The sequence below is a fragment of the Cyprinodon tularosa genome, unplaced genomic scaffold (genome assembly GCF_016077235.1).
Source record: "Cyprinodon tularosa strain WSP-4 unplaced genomic scaffold, ASM1607723v1 ctg1691, whole genome shotgun sequence".
NCBI lineage: Eukaryota > Metazoa > Chordata > Actinopteri > Cyprinodontiformes > Cyprinodontidae > Cyprinodon > Cyprinodon tularosa.
Window position 1 is genome coordinate 23,787 of NW_024038524.1, and position 6,000 is coordinate 29,786.

At 35.3% G+C, this 6,000-nt stretch overlaps 1 long non-coding RNA gene across 1 annotated transcript; it reads left to right on the top strand.

Annotated features, from left to right (window-relative positions):
• Window positions 1–2,744: 2,744 nt before the first annotated feature.
• Window positions 2,745–5,280, top strand: LOC119780978. Its single transcript, XR_005280477.1, has 3 exons — window positions 2,745–2,848; window positions 4,779–4,886; window positions 5,013–5,280. It is a non-coding gene; the product is annotated as an uncharacterized LOC119780978 (long non-coding RNA).
• The last annotated feature ends 720 nt before the right edge of the window (window positions 5,281–6,000 follow it).

The following is a 6,000-nucleotide window of genomic DNA, read 5'->3' on the forward strand; positions in this document are numbered from 1 at the left end:
GCTCACCCTGTAAGCGACTTCTGGCAGATCTCCAGCTTCTCCAGCAGGTGAGGAAGCAGCTGGCCCATCGTCTCATCTCCCACACACGATTGCACAACATTAGGCATTTGGTGAGCTCGCATCATGATCTTCACCCAGGACTTATCAATAGTTGAGAAACGCTTTGCTTCCTAAATAGTTTTAAACAATGTATTACTTCTCAAACAACTCATTAGATTCACATTTCTTATACATGCGCCAATTGTATTTTGTATTCCTTTAAAACCAAAAAAGATACTGTATAGTGTATATAATAGTCTACAAAGACAAATTATTGTGAATTGTGAGTGCCTGATCATTGACCAGATTTCAAATTTAAATTTATCTTCAAATTTCAGGATTATCTTGAGCACTCTGTTGTGGAGCTGCCTAGAGTTGATTTGAATATGGAGATTTTCAGCTTAATTCTATATCTTCAGATATGGTAGCTCTTTAGGAGAAAGGAGAGTAATCAACAGGTCAAGTTTTCCAAAAACCTGATTTTTATTAGGTTTATATATATAGGCAAAGGTCTAATTGCTTATGAATCTGAAGTGTAGGCAAATCATCAAACCAACAACGTTGTCTTGTTAAAGTTAACCACAGGATTATTTAGAGGACTACACATAGGCTGCCATAATTTACTCTTATAAATGATCTTCCATAGTTATAGTATTGAAGGATGTAATCAGTTTTAACTCAACAGTCATCTCGTTATCACGAGAAAACGGCTTTCATTATCTTTGGTTGATGAGAAAATTTACTGAAAAAGTATCAGAGGGACACAGCCGCTCTCGGCTGCCGTACATAACACCAGAAAATGTATAGGAAATTTAAATGATATATAAACAAAAGTATAATTTATGAAAGTAGTGATAACTCCACCAAATTTCGAATTGAAGGTATTTTTGTGTTTATTTTTTCTTGACTGTAAATGGTAAAGACTGGGTCATTTCTGGTTAAAAAAAATAACAACTTATGTGTAAGAATACTTTTAGCTGGTGGTGTATGTGGATAATCAATCAGGTATATCTGTAACCCTGCTTTTACCTTGGGCAGCTGTTTAGCAATGTCTCCCCCTACAAACACAGCTTTCAGATAGATCCATAGATTCTGGACATTCATCCACTGTTCAATGATATCAGTGGTGTTAGAAAGGTTCTGAACCCATTTCTGGATCTGAGCTTTAAATGGGGTGTTGTACCTTAGGAAGAAATTAAATCTGCATCATTGACAATCATTGACATAGACATCTGGGTAATTTTTGCACTTTCATTTTTTTTTAAACCTATGGGAGAAACTTTTGTTTACAAAATAATATTCACTTATTGTACCTAATTCTTCGGATTTACAATTTCTAAGTATTATAAATGACATACCGATTGATCATGAGAGACCCCAAAATCATCAAACTGTCATCCAAGCTAGATATGATTTCTGCTGTGCTGTCTCCTCGCAGAAGCAGCTCTCCCCGTGTCTTGAAGTTGGCAAATGTAAAGGTTTTGATGTCCCACTCAGCGATCACTTGCTTCAGTTTCTGCTCAATATCTCGCTCTTTCACAGCACTGATACAGATGTCCTTTAAATGAAGTTCCAAGATAGATGTTGTAATGATTTAAATTTAAAACAAGCACAACTTATAAAAGGGCAATGTAAAAATTTAGGATACAGAGCATGTTCATAAAGACAAAGTACAATCTGCCATTCTTTTTTGCTTTCTTGTGATACTTAGAGCACAATTTATGTCTAAAAATAGGGTAATCTAACTAAATTCAAAAAGTGTTTTTAGATCATTTTTGTTCATAGAAGGAAAGGAAGGCCTTGATGATTAGCGCAACAGCATGTTGCTGTTTTATATATATATATATATATATATATATATATATATATATATATATATATATATATATATATATATATATATATATTTCCATATATATATATATATATTTTTCCATTAAAAGTTATCTTGCGCATAATTAATTTCTTGTCCAATTATCTAGCAGCCTACAAAATGTAGCTTAAGCTTTGTAAGTATTAAGGGGAAGATAAAACTCACTGATAATATTCAGTTATGTGCATTAAATGTGGTTTTTGCACCGACCTGCGCTTCCTTGAGCGTCCCCACAGACATAGACGACTGGCTGGCTCTGCTTTTGTAGTCCATTTTAGGGTTCCGTGAGCTGAACGACATGGCTTCAGTTTTTCCCTACCCAGCCGGCACCGTTACATCAATTTGATGTTAAAGATTGGTCAAGATTTTGACTTCCATGATAATTATTCTACAGAAGCTTATAGTTGTAAAAAGGTCCAACCAATAAATCAATCTAGCATCCAAATACTGCCTCATATTGCTAATAAACATATTTGAACTTAAAACAATATCTCTGCACAAAAACTTAACATCAAACTGACGTTGATTTGATGTCTGGGAATAAAGTATTGAATTGATGTCATATTGATGTCACAAAGCATCTTGGGATAAGGGACTTTGCAACAAGCATGAAGCTATTAAAATCTTGGTTGTGTTATTCATGCTGAAAATACATGCACCATTTGACCACCAAATGTGGGGAAATCCATTATATTTCAAAAAACATTTTTGAATTACCAATTATTTTCAAAGACCAATTCCTCACGGTTTATATACTTTGAAAAACAAACGTTTAAACGTAAGTGAAGTGTGATTGGACGATCGTTGTCACGTGAGTGTTGGACTTACGGTTGCCAGCCTACATTATTCAGAATGACTTCCCGCCACAAGCTCCACCTTGTGTCTGCAATTTTTGGTTTGAACGCGCTCTTCTCAGCTAAAAAAAGGTTTTTGTTGGTAAGTACATTATAGTTATATTGTTGTCATTATTAGTGTACACTGACTAATCTTTCAAAACTTTCATGCTAGCAGTTAGCCAGCTAATGCGAATGCATATTAATGCTCAACTGCAGTAAATGGCACTATTTCAAGTAATGTGCATTTTATCCTTATTTAACATGACTTGTAGTCTGTGAAAAGGTTTGGGTAATTAGCCACCAGTTTGGATTGAGTTGTACTGATGTTAATAGTTACCCGTTAGCCAACTAGCTTTTATATTAGCCGACAGACGCTCTGTGGACTGGTGCTGCCTATCGGCGCAGACGTTGGAGTAAAGCGGCCATCTTGTACGGGTCTCCCGTGCACCCCCAGTGCATTTATTTAAACTGAGCCCAACTAAAACAAATCATAATTCCACGAATGTTTACTTGATTTTTACAAGGTTTGGTTTCTTACAAATGGCAGACATGAGGTTATGATACAGCAAACTGTGGCATATAAAAACCATGTTTAAACCATACAGCAAGTTGTTTAAACAACGTATTTAATATATTTTGCTCTTTATCACATAGTCATATGGCATATTAATGTATGAATACAGGATTCTATACTGAAATAGTATGTTTTATGCTATTTAACAAACGTAGACTTGTGGGAAGGCATATTATTAAACATGTAAATATATGCTTTCTTAAATTCTTTGTTTTATGCTCCTTAATGAGGAGATGGGCACGGCACCCCCCGCGACCCCACTTGGGATTGGGATGTCAGAAAATGGATGAATGTATGGATTAAATGCTTATCCTAGAGCAAATCTCACATCATGTGACTACTCTGCTGTACAATATTTGTAACTTTAAGTTTAAAATCCATTACAATAATAATGTACAGTATTAAGTTTTGCTGCATTGATGAAATTACAGAAAAAAAATAAAGAAATCAGATTTTTTTTATACTTGTTTTAATTTTGAGAATTTGGGGAAAAAATGAAAGAAAGTTCACATACTTTCATAAGAGCGCTACCTGTTTGATCTGTGAACGGTTTTCCATGCTTGCGACAACACTAGCAGCAGTAGTGGAGTTTAGAGATGCAATCTTTACTTCTTCAATCTATCTTTGCGCTCCTGTAATTTATCCAGAAGTACTGCAATCGCACTTTTTCTCTTACTCCCAACTTGGTGGCCGGCTGTAAATGTAGAATGTAACCTGGAAATGCCTTTCTAAATTACACTTTTTATTACTTGACAACTTCTGTTTAAAAGCAGCATGAAAGCAATCCTTCTGCATTGGTGATGAAAGCAAATGATTCGGTCCATTCTTCTTTGAATCCTCTGTTCTCATAAGCTATCATCCTATTTTTCCCTTTGCGATCCATGGTCTGAGACACATGCCACTTAGTTTCCAACCACTACCTGCTTGGCACCACGCCATGTTGTGTTACAGGCTATGACCCAAATCTTTCTTGACAGGAATGTCAAAATGAATTTTTTTTATTTATTTATCATACAAATTTGTGCAGCATTAGAAACATAATGAATGTTTGTTTGACGTCCTGCACACCATATTAAATCAAACAAACTAAAGAAAATCTATTGTTTTCCATTGTCATATATATTTGAAAGAGTTCTAGAGACCCTTAAGGAGGGCATTTAAGGAAAGTAATTCAGTTCGTAGTTATGAGACAATGTGGCAACTGCAGCAGCTGGTGGTTTTATTGCATACACGACACACTTTTCAGATTATATGGAAAACCTGGTAGAAACCATGTATCATTTCTTTCCCTCCATGTAATTGCTTAACTTCGTTTGGCTCAAAGATTCAAAATAATAACATCCATTAGAGTTTTTGGTTTTTAAGGGACATGTATATATACATCTTTTGTTAGGGCCTCTGGTTGCATTCACTTTTTTTTTTTTTTTTAAGTAAGTTATTTACATTTTGTCATCAGGCAAGACTGAGACCATAAAGGACATGGGTCGCTGTCTGGGCAAATACGTTGTGGTTTTCAATTGTTCTGACCAGATGGATTTCAGAGGCCTGGGAAGAATATTCAAAGGTAAATGTCACAAATTTGAATATTGGATCGTCTTTGCCTAAAAAAGAGATCCCAAAATTCTCTTTTTGTTTCTTTTATAAAAATGACAAATGATCATGGAAAGGCTAAACTCTGTACTATTTCCAGGTCTGGCACAGTCTGGCTCCTGGGGATGTTTTGATGAATTTAACCGCATTGACCTCCCAGTCCTGTCGGTGGCAGCCCAGCAGATTTCAATAGTTCTTACATGCAAAAAGGATCGTAGCAAAAAGTTTACCTTCACCGATGGAGAGAGTATCGACATGAATCCTGAATTTGGCATTTTCCCGACCATGGTTATTGTAAGTTATCATATCTGATTTAATAATGCAGTGACGTATTTAAACGGAGCTAAACATGACCTTCCTGCAAAGAAGCTGACAACATCGAGCAGCAAATTTATTGCTCTTGTCTGGTAACCTTACTTGTTCATCCTTTTGGATCTATGTCTGACTTGATCAATGTCCCATTAAGTATTGACCATGCCCTGTTTTGTAGTCCATGCAGATCTTTTCTTCCATGCTACCTTACCTAAGGCGAGTAATGTGTCTGTGTGAGATTAGAGAAACACCAGAAAAAAAGGCATGAAGCCAAATCCTGTAAAAGGCTTCTATGACTTCTGAAAGTTAGAATAATTGTGCATTTTACTCTCCTTAAGAAATGACTTATTGAGTTGTAAGAGGAGGTTTAGGTTTCATATTCTCTTCTATATTAATTATGAACCTAAGTTATAATAACGTACCACCTTCAGTTATAAGGCTGAAGGTGGTACGATCAACTTCAACTAAGTCCTAAACAAATACAAAAGAGAAACATCAAAAATCAAAACAAATAGAAAAGTTTTACACAGATAAGTTGAAATAATTAAAACAGCAGAAATGGAGTCCACCCCTAAGGATGTGTAAAGGGTGCATCAGTTAATGCCTCTCCTTTACTTCAGCCAATGTAGAAATAAAGTTTGTCAGTGTGATGTTATGGACCTGGTATATGGAAAACATAAAAAAAAAAAAAAGGGGGCAAATATATTTTAATTATTTTATGGTAGTACAGAATTCCTAAGCTTTGTAGCTGAATGTTTAACATATATTTGAACTTT